Consider the following 17,682-nt stretch of genomic DNA (forward strand, 5'->3'; position numbering starts at 1 on the left):
CTAGCAACTCCTGAGGTTATCCCTGGAATGTCTGGGCAGGGGCTGTAAAATTGGAACAGGTCCCCCCTCAATCCTTAATGTGGTGGCAGAGACCCCTGAGGGGATGTGCAGAGGGCCTTGGTTCTCAGCTGGGCTGTGGAGCTGGGCCCTCAGGGAGTTTTGCATACCCACGAAGCTGCTCTCTCAGGCTCCTCTGGCAGGGAGCATCAGGATGAGAATCCAGACCTGACTGCCACCCAGCCCTCTCACTTTGCAGATGCAAAAATCCAGACTCAGAAAGGGAAGTAACTTCTCCAACAGGGCGGGGTCTGAAGCCCAGGGTCACGACCCCACCAAGCTGGCCCTGCAGGAGCCTCCTGAGAGGTGTCTCGGGAGCAGACCCAGGGGAAGGGGGCACTGTGCACCCTTGCTGGGTAGGCAAAAGTCTGTCTGCTTCTTGGCAGCTGTGTGGCTTCAAAGCCCAGAGAGCAGGAACTGAAGACTGAGCAAGCCACCCCTCTCCTGTCCCAGACCCACCTGAACCCACCAAAGCTGGGAAAGGAGGGGTAGTGGAGACTCCAGAAAAACAGGAAAAATTTAAACACAACCACTAAGTAAAGCGTCATTAACTCCTGTTGTGCTGAGCCCACAAACAGGTAGGAGTCACGCAGAGGTGGGAGCTGCAACTGAGGATGGGCCTGTACCCCCACCCTGCAAAGCCTTCTCCTGGCTCCCTCAACAGACTGGCCAGAAGGACCAGGACATGCTCAAAGCCCTGAATGGCCTCTCTCCACCCACTCAGAGTGAGGGCCTGCAGGCTCTGCCCTGCTACCTCTCCGCCCTGGCAAGGCCGTGGGCGAGTTCCCACCTTGGGGCATCTGTACTTGCCACTCTCCCTCCCCTCTGCTCAAGGGCCCTTTCTCACTAAGGCCTTCCTTGACACCCTGATGTAAAACTTGGCCCTGACTCTAACCCTGGCATTCCTCTGACCCTTTCTAATTTTCTTCAGAGCGTTGATCGTTATCTAGTACCCGACTTACTTTTCTTTTTTCTTCAGAGCGTTGATCGTTATCTAGTACCCGACTTACTTTTCTTTCTTCTTTCCTTTTTATTTTAAAAATTGTACATGTAACATAAAATTTACCATCTTAGCTACTTCTTTATTTTCATTTTTTTTGAGACAGAGTCTTGCCCAGGCTGGAGTGCAGCGGCACGATCTCAGCTCACTGCAACCTCTGCCTCCCGGTTCAAGCGATTCTCATGCCTCAGCCTCCAAATAGCCGGGATTACAGGCGTCCACCACCATGCCCGGCTAATTTTTATATTTTTAGTAAGACGGGGTTTCACCATGTTGGTCAGGCTGGTCTCAAACTCCTGACCTCAACTGATCCGCCCGCCTCAGCCTCCCAAAGTGCTGGAATTACAGGCGTGGCCACCGTGCCTGACCCATCTTAGCCACTCCTAAGTGCACACAGTTCTATGGCATTAGGCACATTCACATTGCTGTGCAACATCCCCACCATCCTTCTCCAGAACCAATTCACCTTCCCCAGCTGAACTCTACGCATTAAACACTAACTCCCCATCCCCTCTTCACCAGCCCCAGCACTCACTGTTCTACTGTCTGTTGCTGTGCATTTGACAACTCTAGGGACCTCATCATAGAATCATGGTAAGTGGAATCATACAGTATTTGTCCTTCTGTGTCTGGCTTCTTTCACCGAGCACGTCTTATGGGTTCATCCATGTGTCGTAGCATGTTCTTTTTAAAATATTGTCTGCCCAGGCACAGTAGCATATGCTTGTAGTCCCAACTACAGGAGGCTGTGGTGGGAGGATCGTTTGACCCAGGAGTTTGAGTCGAGCCCCCTTGGGCAACATAGTGAGACCCCATCTCTAAAAAAAAACAAAAAAGTTTTTAAAAACTCTCTGTCTCTCCTACTAGAATGGAGTCTCTATGAGGGCAGGGATGTTGGTTGGCTGTATCCTCGGGCTGGAAGAGCACCGGCACGCAGCAGGCACTGAATAGAATTTCTAAATATACAAACGGATGAACCAATGGATGGATGGATGAATGAAGACCCTGTATAGGTCAGTGCCTCAAATGTCTGTGCCTCGCCTGGAGTTATGTCCCTCACCCCCACTGTAGATTAACTCCTCGTCCCACCCTACAGCTTTGGAACTGAAGCCCTAGGCCCACCACCCCTGAGAGGTAGCAGTGCTCAGCGTGGCAGGACGCCCCACTTGATGGTAGGCTTCTCCCAGATGGCTAACTGCTTCAAGTCTTTCCCCCAGATGTAACATGTCTATGGGAGGATTATGACATGGGCAGATGAGAGTCCCCAGCCATGGAGGTGACAATGTGCCCTGGAGCCTCACAGGGCAGCAGCCACCAGGAAGAGGCATGGAGGCCAGGAAGGTCCTGAACACTAGAATTCGGCCAACAGAGCCTGAAGCCAGCACATCGTGGAGGGGCAGCAGCCTGGGGGCATTCGGGAGATCTGGAGACATGGCAGCTGGTCAGGAGCTGGGCTACAACCTTGACAATCACTAACCTCTCACCTCCTCGTCCTGCCAGGCTATTTATAGCCTCCCTGTCTCTGAAAACTCCTTCACCCATTTTTCTGAGCTTAACAAGCTTGGTGAATTGAAATCAGGTGGACCACCTCCCCAACCTCAGCAAGCCTGCTGGGGTGACTGCATTCAGGCCAGGCCTGCTGGCAGCTCCTGCTCCATGACAGGGACCCTTGAGGGCCTGCTGAGAGTCACAGGGTTGGGGTGTCCCCGGGAAGGTGGCATCTAAAGAGAGGGCAGCAGCTGGGCACCCAGGCAGACCTCAGCCAGAGATGCTGGACGATGGTGACCCCAGAAGGGCTCAGCTCACCCCAGGCCTCCTCCCTGCTTCAGGAAAAACAAACAGATTGGGACAGTGGAAAAACAGCTGTACCTTTAAATTATCTGGCCCACAGATATGAAAAACATTTGCATGCTGAAGCTGTTTGCATCTTCGGTTATTTTTAGGGTGAACCCAGTTGCCTCCCCTTGGAACCGGATGAAGCCCCAGAGGCACGTAGTCCTTTTTCCCAGACGGGGGTCCTGGTCCTGTTTCCCTGGGAATAAGGCTTGAGCATGAGCTCTCTGGGACCCAGCCCCGGACCAGAACCACACGGTGCATTCAGGCTCAGGAGGAACTGGAGCACCAGGGAGCCAAGGCTGCAACTTTGAACATTTGCCACTGCTGACATCGTGGCCACCCACCTGGGGCCAGAAAGAGCCCCTCTGCTGCCCCCAGAGCATGGGTGAAGAGATGAACGCTTAGCCTACTGCCTCCTCTCATGCCAGGCCCAGCTGATGGGATATTTTGCTGAGATATTTCTAGCGCCAGCAGCAATTAAAGCAGATTTTCTCTTCCACTCCCCTTCCCCAAAACAAGAATAAATCAGTTCTACCAATTTCCCAGCTAATGATTTCCTCCATTAAATTAAAAAGAAGAAGAAAATGTTTTCTTAAATGGATTACCAGCCCTGTGCTTTCAGAGACCATGTGACCTGTCAACTCCTTTTAAAGTCTGATACATCAAAGTCTCTGAATTAATTTTTAATAAATAAAAAAGTCATAATCTAAGAAGCACCATCCCACACACCCCCCTCCCCCGTCAAGGGTCAGCTCTGAGCTGACTCTGGGAAGCCAGCTTAATCGGGCCAAGTATGGCTCTTAATAGAGAACCAGATCCATTCCACAGATGGGAGAGACAAGGCTGAGAGATGTCAGGTGCCCAAGCACAGAAATCAGGCTCTGAGATGAACCTAGAGTTGTGGCATGCACTGTGGAGTCCTACATGTGGAACTGAGTCCTTGATTTCAAGGGGCGCCTGTCTGGAGAGATGCAAACAGGTAGATCGAGGAGCTGAGGAGTAACTAAGTAGGTGTGAGCTAGCGCCATCTGCATGAGCCAGATGGGGGCTCCTGGGCAGGACCTGGGCAGGACCTGGGCTTCTCTTCCTCTTTTGCTCCCTGGCAGCACCTGGTATAGGTGCTGCACTGTGTGCTGACATCCCCTTTGCTTCAAAAAGCCCACCCACTACAACACAGACAAACCTCAAAAACATGATGCTGAGCAAAAGAAGCCAGACACAAATGGCCACATATTGCAAGACTCCGTTCCTATGAAACATCTAGAAGACGCAAATCCATAGAGACAGAGAGTACGGCAGAGGCTACTGGAGGTGAGGAAAAGGGTTGGGAGTTGTTAGTTAATGGGTGCAGTTTCTGTTTGGGATGATAAAAAAAATTCTGGAAACGGATAGGGGTGATGGTTACGCACATTGTAAATGTACTTATGCCAATGAACTATACACATAAAAGTGGTTAACACAGAAAATTTTATGTTATGTATATTTTATCACAATTAGAAAAAATACAAGGAGAAAAAAGCCCACTCTCCAAAATGCAACTTGAAGATACAGGATGGCCAATAACTCCACAGGGACAATGGTGGGACCCTCTGCAAACTGCCCCCAGCCAGACTCAATGCTTAAAGCACAGCGCAGAGGCCCACAGGGCCTGTCTTCTCATGTATGAACACCAGGGACCTTCAGAGAAGGGCTCTTTGTGTGAGTCAGCATGACTGAGCCAGGATGCCCTGTCTCCCTGGTGGCCAGCCAGATGCCACAGGGCAGGCAGGGGCTGAGAAGTCTCTGTGGACACCTCCCTGGAAGGCACCTCCTGGTCTTGGCATTCACTGCACCCTCTTCCTGAAATGCACTTCCCGGATATTCGGTAACTTGCTTCCTACGTTTATTTAGGTTTTCACAGGGAGGTCCTCTCTGACCATCTACAGTTAGAAAAATACTGGGAAGGTTGCTGGAGCCAGGCAAAGTAGCCGTGAGCAAGAACAGGAAAGTCAGGGCCCCAACACTATGACATGCCAGCACCTTCCTACAGAAAAGCAGCTTGCAGGGGGCATCAGGTCCTGGCTCCATCATTTACCAGCTAGAGGGCCTTGGCTAGTTCCTTCAACCCTCTAAACCTCGGTTTTCTCTTCTACAAAATGGGGGTGAAGACAGTGTTTGTCTCTTGGGCTTTTCTGAGGACTACAATGAGATGATGTATAGTAAGTGTTTAGCATATGGCTGGGACATGGTCAAAGGTCGGTAAATGGTAATGATACATGGATTATAATGGAAGTACAACATTAATCCCTTAATGCTGGCCAGGAGGTGTGGGTCAGCGATCCTGAAGGCAGGGGAAGGGGCCAGTAGGGCCAGACCACAACCACAACTACTCTTCTCAGCATGTGAATTAACTGATTGAATCCTTTTGTCCCCATGTTGCATGTGAGGAAACTAAAGCACAGAGAGGTTAGTGACTTGCCCCAGGACACACAGCCAAGAGGTAGTGAAGCCCAGATTCAAATTCTAGTCATCTGGCTCCAAGCCTGAGCTGGCCACCACTGTTCCATAGGGTATCTCAAGGGAAGTGTGGAAGGAGGCTCTGAGAAGAGTCTCTGGCATGCAGAGGCAGACCCACAGCCGACTTGCACAGCTCTGACTTCCGGACATGAGCCTCTGGAAGTCCTAGGGAAAGGTCTCAGAGCAGGTCCCTCAGGGAAGCCCACAGAATGGTTGGACTGGCCTGGTTCTTCTCAAGTTCTTCTCAGGCCCAAGACCTTGGTACTCAGTTCTGCTCAGCCCAGCCACTGTGATTAGCACCCAAGGGTGCAATTAACTCCTCAGAACCAAGGCTAGGGCACTAAAGGGAAGGAGTATCTCCATGTTCTGGCTTACAAGGCATTCCTCAGACCCTCAGAGAGCCTGGAGACAACTAGAGACCCAAATCCTTCCAGGGACTGGAAATAGCGGGCCCTGCACACTCATGGGAGACTCTGTGTACCCTGCTGAAGGGCAAGCTGCTTCCAACTCCTTCTCAAAGGGAATGAATTTCCCTCAATGCAACTTTCTTTTTTCTTTTCTTTTTTTTTTTTTTTTTTTTTTGAGACAGCGTCTCACTCTGTCGCCCAGACTGCTGGAGTGCAGTGGCGTGATCTCGGCTCACTGGCAACCTCCACCTCCCAGGCTCAAGCAATTCTCCTGCCTCAGCCTCCCGAGTAGCTGGGATTACAGGCGCGTGCCACTATCGCCCGGCTAATTTTTTTAGTAGAGACGGGGTTTCGCTATGTTGGCCAGGCTCCTGACCTCAAATGATCTACCCACCTTGGCCTCCCAAAGTGCTGGGATTATAGGCATGAGCCACCGTACCTAGCCCTCAATGCAACTTTCTACAAAACGCCTACTACAAACCTCTTAACTAATGACTCTCTTAGGCTACTGCAATACAGAATTTCTTTTTTTTCTTTTTTTTTTAGAGACAGGGTCTCACTCTGTCACCCAGGCTGGAGCGCAACGGCACAATCACAGCTCACTGGAGCCTCAAACTCCTGGGCTCAGGCAATCCTCCCACCTCAGCCTCCCAAGTAGTTGGGATTACAAGTGTGCACCACCATCACTGGGCAATTTTAAAATTTTTTGCAGAGACAGGGTCTCACTACGTTGCCTAGGCTGGCCTCAAACTGCTAAACTCAAGCGATCCTCTGGCCTTGGCCTCCCACAGTGCTGGGAGCTACCATGCCCAGCCAGCAATACAGAATTTCTAAGTAGTCTCCCTCCTTTCCACTCCAGCCTCTACAAGGTGGCCCAAGTGAGCATGTTAAAATAAAAACACAAATGAGATTATGCTACTCTCTACCTCAGAATCCTCCAAGAACTCTGTTCACACTTCGTGTCAAGTCCAGCGTCTTTACCATGACCTGCAAGTCCTCCAAGGTTGTGCTCCTGACTCTCTCCATCATTTCCTACCACCTTTCCTCTCTTGTTCTGTTCCAACCACACTGCCTTCCTTGCTTGCCTCAAACTTGCCAGGATACTTCAACCTCAGGGCCTGTGCACCTGCATTTCCTCTTTCCCAGATATTACACGACTTGCTTTCTAAATTTATTTAAGTTTCTACAAAGAGGTCCTTTCTGACCATCCTATCCAAGCTCCCTCCCGCCGCCACCCCACACCTCTCTCTTCCTTCCCCTTGCTTACTTTTCTTCCTGGCATTTAGCACTACCAAAGAGCATATTTTAGGAAGGAATTTCATTTGGCTCACTGATGAATCTGTGCTTAGAACAACACCTGGCACATAAGTGGTGTTCAAAACCTCTGTTGATGGCTTTAGAAGTGAGAATGATGGGTGGAAGGTAGCAACTGGAAGTGGAGGGGTGTGGGGGTGGCAGGAGGGTGGTGTGGGGCTTTTGAGAATTGGTGAAAGAAGAAAAAGCTTGAATAAATTAACATGAAATAAGTTAAAATGATAATCAAAGATCTTCCCTGCTCCCCACAAAATATCCCCAGGCCCAGAGTTTTATAGCTGATGTTAGCAAACTTTCGAGAAGTTCAGAAGAAAAGGTCACTCTTTGTTGGGGGAAGAAGGACAAATAAAACAAAAAACAGGCACATCTTCATGAACAAAATGCCATCTGAGTAGGCCCTAAAGTAAGATTTGAAGCCACGACAGCAACAACTTGGAATCCCCCAGGGAACCTTGTGTATGTCTCCTTTGCACTCATGTTGCCGCCTCCAGAAATGCCCTTCTCCACCTTGCCTCTGGTCTGAGCCCTCTGTCCCCCTTACTAAACCTGCTCTATCACTCTGGACATCCAAGCACACAGTGAGCACTGCATAAATGTTAGCTGCTGTTGGGCTTACTTGCTTACATGTCCGAGTCCCCGGCTAATTTGTATCCCCAGTGCCTGACACCATAACAGGTATACAAAAAATGATAGAGGAATGAACAAGGCACACAAAAAGCCTAGCAAAAGCTACATATTTACTCTAAAAAAAGCTTTCGGGCACAGCTGCTGTAGGCATGCAAACCAAGGTATCCAGGCTGCGCAGCCCCGAACCCACCCTCAAACTCTTGGCCTCGTGAAATTAGGCAACAGGGGCCCTAGGTGAGCCAGAGGGCACTGAACTTTGCCTCAAAATTAGCGCTTCCTGATACGAGCAAGGAGGTGACAGCAGCCAGAAATCGCTACCCTCCCTGCACCCAATGAAGCTGATAGAAAGCTCTGGCTGACTCAAGGCTCTAAAATGTAACATTTGTCTGGCTGTTTACTTCCCCTTTACGCAGCTCAACTACTTAGATCCTTCTTCCTACTAGTGGGAGATGGATCCCAGTGGCGAGAAAAAAGCAAACCAAGTCCTAGAGTCTCAGGGGTCTTTAAAGCTGATCCGAGGGAAGACAGAGATGAATAAAGATGGAGGAGGAAGAGAACAGAATTTTTCCTCCCATACTCACACAAAAAAGATCTCAAATACCCCTGCTTCATCCCCAACTATCACTACTCATGCAAACAAAGCCAGAGAAACCCCTGGATTAGCTACTGCTCTAAGAACTGACTGTGTCTTTCTCTCTCATCCATCAATCCCCTATCAGCCTTCAAACTCAGGTCAAAATTCCATGGAGCAGGAAAGCAGGTAAGACCTGGATTCTGGGTGTGACAAACCACCATCCTCTGTGAAAAGGCCTTGCTGTGAGCCATCAAGACCACAAGCGTGAGTCAGAGCCAACAATGGACATCTTCTGCAGCCAGCGGAGGGACAGTGAGCTTTGCCCATGAACAAAGATGACTCAGTGGAGCCACAGAAAGGAAATCAACATTTATGGAGTATTGTTGGAGTTATCTACAGCTGTATAACAAATTAACCCAAAACTTAGCAGTTTAAAACAAGAAAAATTTATTATTTCATGCTGTTTCTGTGGATCAGGAAGCTGAGAGTGGCTTGGCTGAGTGTTTCAGGGTCTTCCATGGGGTCACAGTCAAGATGCTGACCAGGGCTGCAGTCATCTGAAAGTTTGGCTGAGGCTGATAGAGTCATTTCTAAGTCAAATCACGTATGTGACTGATAAGTTAGTACATGGTTTTTGGCAAGAGGTCTGTCTCACTTCCTCACCACATTTCTGAACCTTTCCAGAGAGCTTGAGTGTCCTCACAAGATGGTGGCTGGTTTCCCAGAGAAAGTGATCCAAGAGAAAGGACAGCAGAAACCACATTTTCTTTGTTTAGAGATAGAGTCTCTGCCACCCAGCTGGAGTGCAGTGGCACAATCTCGGCTCACTGCAACCTCTCAGGTTCAAGTGATTCTCCTGGCTCAGCCTCCCAAGTAGCTGGGACTACAGGCACAGGCGCCAACACACCTGGCTAACTTTGTTGTTGTATTTTTAGTAGAGATAGGGTTTCACCACGCTAGCCAGGCTGGTCTAGAACTCCTGACCTCAAGTGATCCACTTGGCTCGGCCTCCCAAAGTGCTGGGATTACAGGCGTGAGCCACCACGCCTGGCCCACACTGTCTTTTATAGGGCCTTGGAATTCACAATCTGTCATTTCCAACACCCTATAAGATACACAGGTAGCCCGATTCAGTATGGGAAGGGACTTCACAGGGGTATGACTATGGGGATGGGAGACTGAAGCCAGCCTGGAGGTGGCCGGCACGGCCACATTGTGGTCTTCCTAACCCTTGATCTAGACCATCTCCTTTCAACCTCAAGACAGCCCTTGAAGGCAGGCACTTTCATTTCACAGACATAGGTTCCTGCGCACCCGCACTGACCTGAGCCTCTTGTCCAGCCTCCTTGGGGCAGAGAGAAGGAATCGGTGGGGAGCCATGTGGTGAGAATATAGTTGCAGGAATCCAGGAGGAAGGAGGCTCAGGAAAGGTGGTGCAGGATTCAGCCACTCACACAGTCACCACCTTGCTACCAGGGCCAGGCCACCCAGCCACTGGTGGCCTTACAGAAACAGCAAGGAGCATCTGCTCTCTCAGTTCTGCCACCTTGCCCCCTCCCGAGGTGCCTGACTTCACGGCAGGATTGCTGTCCTGCAGTCAGTTCATTAGGTGGCCCCCTGTGCAAGGTGCCTAAGCGATCTGTGGCTGCAGGTGCCACCTCATGGGGTTCGCAATTTATAGTCACTCAGAGGCAGAGGACACAGGTGAAGAAGGCATCAGTCCCACCAGCTGCCAAAGCTGCCTTGTCTCGCAGGAAAACATGACTGAGGCTTATCAATTTCCCCCATTTCATTCTCACCACCACTGACAGGGAAGAAGAACTGATTAAGTCCATAAATCTAACTTCTGCATCTAGGGCTGGATGGTTCTCAAGGACAGTTATTCCTCCTCTGCACAGGCCTGGGGTGGGGGTGCTGAGTGAGGGTCGTGGAATTGAGACAGAAGTTGGTATCACCACCCCCAGGACCAAATCCATTTCCCTATGGCACAAAGGCAGAGAAGTGCATTTGAGCACTACAAGCACTAGGGTCAGCTTTGCTGATATTTTGGAAGAGGCAATGACATTATGACCCCCAGATGGGCCACACTGATTCACACTGGAAAGCACCTTCCCGCTGTCACCCAGAGTATATAGGAGCCTGGCCTGAGTTTCTACACAGAATATGTGTAGAAACACATCTTTGGGCTGCCTCATGATGTAGAGAAGACCTTGGCCTTGGAGAATCAGAGCTGTCCTGATCGACCTCCAAGGTGTGAGACCTCCTTGCACCCTGAGTCCTCATCTCTCACCCTGCCTTGTGGGGCTGATTCGAGGGGGAAGTGGTATGACGTGCACAGAGGCCCCAGCACGGCACTCACCAGGGGGAAGAGAGTCAACACTAAGCTGTTTCTCCATTCTTCCTTGCCCTCTTGCTTTGTTTTGAAACCTGAGGGATCCCTGGAGTAAGGTGGCCCAACAGAGAAATCCCCCAAAGAGCGTTCTGCACCTACACACTGGAGTGGGTACAACAGGCCCCACTTGGATGCTACAGACTGTTTCCTGCAACTCCTGGGTCCAGCCTTGGGCCCAAGAACCAAGGACTGGCTCTGGGGTGGCCCAGCAGGAAGCTGGGCAGGGCAGTTAATTTTAATAAAAGGACTCCAGTCTGGCACCATGGCTCACGCCTGTAATCCCAACACTTTGGGAGGCCCAGGCAGGAGGATGGCTTGAGGCCAAGAGTATGAGACCAGCCTAGGCAACATAGTGAAACCTTATCTGTATTTTTTCAAAACAAACAAAAAGGACTCCATCCTCCGGAAAGCACTGCCACACTGCAGCCTCAAACAGGATTACTAAATCGCTGTTTGAAAAGACAAAGCAAGATTAAACAAATACTTAACTGCCCTCATCTTCATCCCAGGTCTGTCATCAGTCAGGCTAATCTAGTCTTGCTGGGTTCCCAGATCGGCCCAAAAGCCTCCTCAAGGCTTTATCTTCTCCTCAAAGCAGGGCCTCAGGCCAGACACGGCTGGCTCCCCAGGTTCGGCCTGCGGACCTGCCGCCTCCTCCAGCAGAGCCACCTCTGCCTTTGCCATGCCTTCTCCTAACCCATCCTAGGTCTCCGAAAGAGTGAGAAAAAGCTGCCAGAAAACTGGAAAGAAATCCTCTCCTTCCTTATCTCTGCAACTCTTTCTCCCTCTCAGTGGCTGCTCGAAGGAAGGACATCGCCTCCCCACCTCGACCTCTCCCCCGAGCCCCTGGAGCCCCTCTGGGAAGCTACAGTTTATGCCGCTTACAGTCACTTCTGTATTGTCCTCTGACCCCCTCGCCAACTGAGAACTGTGTTTGAGATGTAAAAGCACCCTTTAAAAATGCACTTGTGATCCATGGATGTGTGGATTGACAAAATGTGGTCTTATACACACAGTGCAAGATGATTGCACCATGAGAAGGAATGAAGCTCAGATGCATGCTCCTACATGAACTTGAAATCATGATGCTCAGTGGAAGAAACCAGACACAAAATGCCACATGGTGTATCACTCCGTTCATACGAAATGTCCACGATAGGCAAATCCAGAGATAGAAAGTAGATTAGTGGTTGCCAGGGGCTGGGGGTTTGGGGACAAATGAGGGATAACATCCATCTAGGAGCTCATTTTTGGTGTGATGAAAATGTTCTTTTTAAAAAAACCTTTATTTATTTTTATACATTGTAAGAGAATAGAAGAAAATGTTCTAAAAGTAACTGTGGTGTTCATTATACAACTCTGTGAACATACTAGAAACCATTGAATTGTACACTTTCAATGGGTGAATTGTATGGTATGTGAACTATATCTCAATAGAGCTGTTATTTAAAAATACACACACACACATGCACACACACGCACACACACACACCTTGAAATAATCATCTGTAATCAACAGAGTCTGGCCGCTGCAGTGGAGCCACCCCCTGCTCCTGAGCCCCTTCCTCCTGCCACTCGGCAGCCCCTCCAGAGCCAACCTCCCACTCCCCTCAACCTGAAGTACTGACTCTGGAGGCCAGCCCTGGGAGGGAGAACAAGCAAAAGACTCAGCCCCTATCCCAAACTCTGAGGATGGAGCTAGAGGCCGCAGAAGACAGGCTGTTGCAGCCCAGGAGAGACTGCTCTTCCACGACTTTAATACCTCCAACCCTGAGACCAGAAGCCGCAAGACACCAACATCCAGTTGGTTTGTGAATGACTGAGGAACCTGGAGTCTATGGAAGGACACAGAGCCAGGAGGCCTGGGCCAGAGCCCAACACCACCAGAACCCCCTGGGCAGAGGCATCCCCACCCACACTCTTAGGATCAGCCCCCTCATCTCAGGGACAAAGCCGGGGATCCCAGCAAGAGGCCCCTCAGGCTGGGCTCCGAGGCTGCGGCTGGCCCAGTGCAGCAGGCCTGGGGATGCTATGTGGCTGCGAGAAAGGCCTGGTTAGGGGCCACATGGACACAAAGCATCGTCAAACACTCCAGGTGTCACTGGGCCATGGCAGCTGCTTCTCTTGTGGCACTGCTGGCTTGGCCAACAGAGCCAGGTGACACATTTCAGGAATACTTGTCTCATTTGAGCCTCATCAGTCCAGGGCTGGCTGTAGACTTAAAAGGGGCTGACCAAGGTGACAAGTCCGCCAGCCAGAGGAATGGAACTCAAGTGGTGCAGGGGGTCCCAGAGCACCAGGAAGCCAGTCCAGGGCTCTCCAAGAGCTCAGGGAGGTTCCTGGGGGGTGACCCTGGCTGACCTAGGAAAGGCCCCATGTCTTCACCCAGCAGGCTGAAGCGGAGCCCAGCCAAGGCCTGTGATCCTGTGCTTCCTGGCAGGCTTGTCCTCTGGTGCATCAGGCTCACACACAATGCCATGGAAGTCTCCATCATCTGCTCTGCCCCAGGAAAGCGGGCTGAGTCCTCTGGGGACGTTACCCAAAAAGCTGCCTCCAACTCTGGCCATAAAGCCAGGAACTTGGGAAGCTGGTAATTGGAGAAACTCTTCTCCTCCCCGACAGACAGGACCATAAATTACCATCCTCCATCTGCACAGATGCATCAAAGGCCCAGACAGCCTTCTCCGAAACCAAGCACAGGCAGTGGGGTGGGGTCCCTCCACCTCCTAGAAGCAGCTCCCAGGTGAGGCCGAGGGCAGGGAAGGCCAGGTTCCCATTTGAGAATCGAAGGCCTTGGACTGAGTGACCTCCTGGCTCTGACCCCACGTCTGACTCATAGTTGGGAACAAATATCGCATCTACCCCCAAGGCAAGACTGCAGCCACACAACCTCTCCTTTCTTCACTATTTATCAGTACACCCTCGCAGAACCACAGACACGTGAAAATATTTATATGATCAGATTAACTTCTGGGCTTCATGGCGCACTGAAGCAAGCATGTTTATCCTTCCCTCACACAACACTTTTTCCTTGGTCACTTCTTTTTCGGGGTGCTGGGGCTCACAGCATGGCAGTGCGTCCACATTAGGGTGGCTGCTGGGGATCCAAGACCCTCCACCCCACCATCCTTGCAAAGCAGGCTGATTCAGGGCTTGGAACGTGGTGAGGGGGCCCAGGGGAATGGGCTGCTCCCCTGGGGAGTCGGTTATCTCTGCTCCAGACCCTGGCTCTTGGCAGTAGCCAAGCTTGCTGGACAGTCGCCCCTGTGGTGACAGGGAGAGCTAAGCAAATCGGAACCGATGGCCCTGTGCTGGGCACAGATCCCGCTTGGCAGCCCCTGCTGACGATTGCTCTGTGCTGCCATCTTTAGAAACAATCATTTCTTGGGCGTGCACCCACATGTGTACATCTCGATTTTACAGGCTCTGTTAAAGCGCAAAGATCTTTCAGGTACTCAACAAAGCAAGATGTCGTGATGTTGCCACCAGCCTGCCCCCTCCTCCCCCCGCCTCCGACCTGTCACCCAGATGAAGTGAGATGAAGTGTCTTCCAATACACACATCGGAGCATGTCACTTCTCTGAGTAAAGCCCCTCAATGCTCCCCTTGGGTTTCAAGGCGACATCTAAGCTCCTTAACTAGGGCACGAGGCCCCCAGCCTGGTCCTTCCTGCAGCTCAGCCCCAGCCAGACTCTCACAGACAGGAGCCCATGGGGCTCCTCCTGCCTCGGGGCCATTGCGAAGGCGGTTCCCTCTACCAGGAAGACTCTCCCTTGTCTACACGCAACCCTGCCTCCTGTGTCATGTGAACTCGGCACCCCACAGGATCTAGACCAAGCGTCAGCACCCTGAGGCTCCCTCCATGGGCTCCATGCCCCAGTGGCAGACCCCCCAACCCCACTTCCACAGGGCTTGGCACTATCGTAAGGATCACCACCGCCCATGACTGATGCCTCCGATGGCCTGAGAGCTCCTTGAGAGTAGGGGCTGGAACTGATTCACTTCTGCAGCCCTGTAGCTCAGAGCCCACACTCAGGGCTGAATGATGGATCCATACATGTGTCGCCTGCTCAGGGAGCCAAAGTGGCCCCGTGGCTTGTCCCCTGAAGCCCTAAAGCACCAGAAATACATTGGGAATTGGGACGGGGGGACAGACCCCTCCTTTGAGGGACTGGCCCCACTCCCATGTGATGGCAGCTCACTCCCCATCTGTAGCCAGCAAGCTTACCCAGACACCATTTACTTACGCAATATTAACACATGCCCTGCTTGCATGCCCCAGCTCTCGGCCCTGGTTAAATGAGGCCACAGAAGAGGAACGGGCTCGCGGGAAGCCACTTCCCATGATTGGTGACTGCACAGCAACCATATTTTATTCACGGTGAGTTCCTGGGATTCTTGCCAGCTTACCGACTTCAATCCTTTTCCATGAAAAGTGTGTCTTGGGCATGCGTTCTGTTCCTCACCCAATGCCAGAATCTGCTTCTAGCTAGGAAGAGGCAGTGGGAAGATGGCGAGGGGGGCGAGGAATGAGAGAGAACCCAAAAGGACATGGAGAAGGAAGAAAGAAGGAGGAAGGTGTGAGGAAGGAGCAGAGAGGAAAAGGGAAGGAGACAGCCGCAGGCCTGGGGGCATCTGGAATCCCTCCCCCTGCACAACTAGCCTAAACAAGGGTCCCAGCACCAGCCAGCCTGGGCTGAGCAGTGAGGACGTGGAACCAGAAGACAAAGCTGTACTCTTGTCAAGAGGAGGGATCCAGGCAGGGCAGAAGCAGAAAAAAGACACAGGAAGGTGGCTTGTGGAAGCCAGGAGCCACCCAGCAGGATGGCAGGCTGGCCATAGACTCCTCCAGGCCCAGCAGGTCTTCCCGGCCCCTCTGCAGCAAAAACAAGGCCCAGGGAAGCTAGACGAACTAAAGGATGCTGGACTGCTGCCACTGTGCTTAGCGCAACACAGCTGTCCCCAGGACTCCCCAGGGTGGAGCCACCCTGCCATCTCTCTTTATTTTTATTATTATTTATTTATTTATTTATTATTTTTTTTGGTATGGAGTCTTGCTCTTGTCGCCCAGGTTGGAGTGCAGTGGCACGATCTTGGCTCGCTGCAACCTCTTCCTCCTGGATTCAAGTGATTCTCCTGCCTCAGCCTCCTGAGTAGCTGGGATTACAGGCGCCCACCACCACGCCCAGCTAATTTTTGTACTTTTAGTACAGACAGGATTTCGCCATGTTGGCCAGGCTGGTCTCAAACTCCTGACCTCAGGTGATCCACCTGCCTTGGCCTCCCAAAGTGCTGGGATTACAGGCATGAGCCACCGCGCCCGGCCTGCCATCTCCCTTTTATTAGTGATTGCAAAGTGCTAAGGGGGAAAGACTTTCAGCAGCCCACTTTTCTGCACAGTCCTCAAGAGGCCAGCACCTCCTTTCCTCTCCTTGGCAGACCCTCCCTCGTTCCTCCACCCTCGACCCCACAGGCACAAGCGAGCTGTGGCTGGGAGTCAGGAAGGAGACTGTCTTTCTTAAGGCACACACACGCTCAGCAGTGATGGCATGGATGGGGAGGGGTTCCACCAGACTTATTTATAGCCAAGCAGCCTGTCCGCACGCTCTCCAGTGCGGCCTGCCTCACTTGCCTGCCTGCCTGCCTGCCTTCCTTGCCTGCCTGCCTGCCTTCCACTGGGGCTTTTCAATCTGTGTCTATATTTATCGCCCAAAGCCGCTGGGATAATGGCAAGGCCAGAAATAGCCTTGAAGACATCCACGTGAAGATGACGGGCAGGCCCCCAGCTCCTGGGCTGACCTCGCCCCTCCATCTGCCACTTGGCAGTGGGTATGAGGAACAGCTGGACAGAGCTCGGGAAGCGGCTGCAGCCAGATGGGAACAACATAATCCTCCTTTCTCTGCTGGCCTCGGCCCTCTGTGGTGATGCAGGGGACACGTCGAAAATGATACATCATAGCTGCCAGGCCACAGGGAGACCAAAGGTGACAGAGATTCCTGACGTCAGTGTGCTAATCAGAGCAGACAGTCCAGAGAAAGAGAGAAGAATCAAAGGCAGCAGCACAGCCTCACAGAAAGCAGGTCACCCCCAGCACCCAGGTTGCAGGGAGATGCCCTCCTGCCTGGCTTCTTGCACCTGTACAACGGAATCATGGGCCCATTTCCCATTTCTGTCCTCTGGGATGAGTGCTGGCCCACAGGCTCTGGGAGATGCTCTCAGGGGAACAAGGATCTGGGTCCTAAAGAGGCCTGGAATGGGTTGGGGATCATGGGAGGAGGAAGAAGGTGCCAGATGTAAGTCAGGACCAGGATGGGGAGCTAGACATCTAGGCAGGGTGGAGGGTGTCAGGGACCACCAGCCAGAGCCCTATCATAGGAGGGCAGCAGTGCGAGATAAGAAACATGTGCAGGCCAGGCACAGTAACTCAAACCTGTAATCCCAGCACTTTGGGAAACTGTGGGAGGATCACATGAGTTCAGGAGTTCAAGACCAGCCTGGGCAACATAGTAAGACTCTGTCTCTACAAAAAGAGAAAAATTTTTTTTAATTAGCCAGGCATGGTGGCCTGCATCTATAGTCCCAGCTACTCCAGAGGCATAGGCAGGAGGATTGCTTGAGCCCAGGAGTTCAAGGCTGCAGTCAGCTAATATGCAAATGGAGACGAGGAAGCACCTCCTAATTAGAAGCAAACACACAGATGCCACAGAGACAGCCACAAGGTTGGCGAGTGAGTCCGCCGAATCCCACGGGCTCCCAAGTGTCCACTCCTGAGAGCTGAGCTCCGGGGCCAGCTTCCTTCCCAGCCCAATCTCCATCCTGCCAGCCTTTGTCTCTGTACTTCAAGAACCTGAAACTTCTCAGCACTCCCCAAAGATACCATGCACTTTGAGTACTGAGGGCTCATTCTGGTCCATCTGCCTTTCCCCCTTTACTCCTGATAAACTCCTCCATATCCTTCAAAGCCCATTTGAAATGCTC

General features: G+C 51.7%; 1 protein-coding gene and 1 long non-coding RNA gene across 18 annotated transcripts in view; one reads left to right on the top strand and one right to left on the bottom strand.

The window, feature by feature from the left end:
* PITPNM2 (phosphatidylinositol transfer protein membrane associated 2) overlaps positions 1-17,682 on the bottom strand; it is a 167,984-nt gene that overhangs the window by 97,774 nt on the left and 52,528 nt on the right. The window lies entirely within an intron of this gene.
* Positions 18-4,493, top strand: LOC100938372 (uncharacterized). 2 transcript variants are annotated; one of them, XR_008512423.1, is made up of 4 exons: positions 18-635; positions 1,580-1,651; positions 1,925-2,070; positions 2,275-4,493. It is a non-coding gene; the product is annotated as an uncharacterized LOC100938372 (long non-coding RNA). The 2 variants fall into 2 exon arrangements; XR_151833.3 differs by having other exon boundaries at positions 1,925-4,493.

This window comes from Pongo abelii, chromosome 10 (genome assembly GCF_028885655.2).
Source record: "Pongo abelii isolate AG06213 chromosome 10, NHGRI_mPonAbe1-v2.0_pri, whole genome shotgun sequence".
NCBI lineage: Eukaryota > Metazoa > Chordata > Mammalia > Primates > Hominidae > Pongo > Pongo abelii.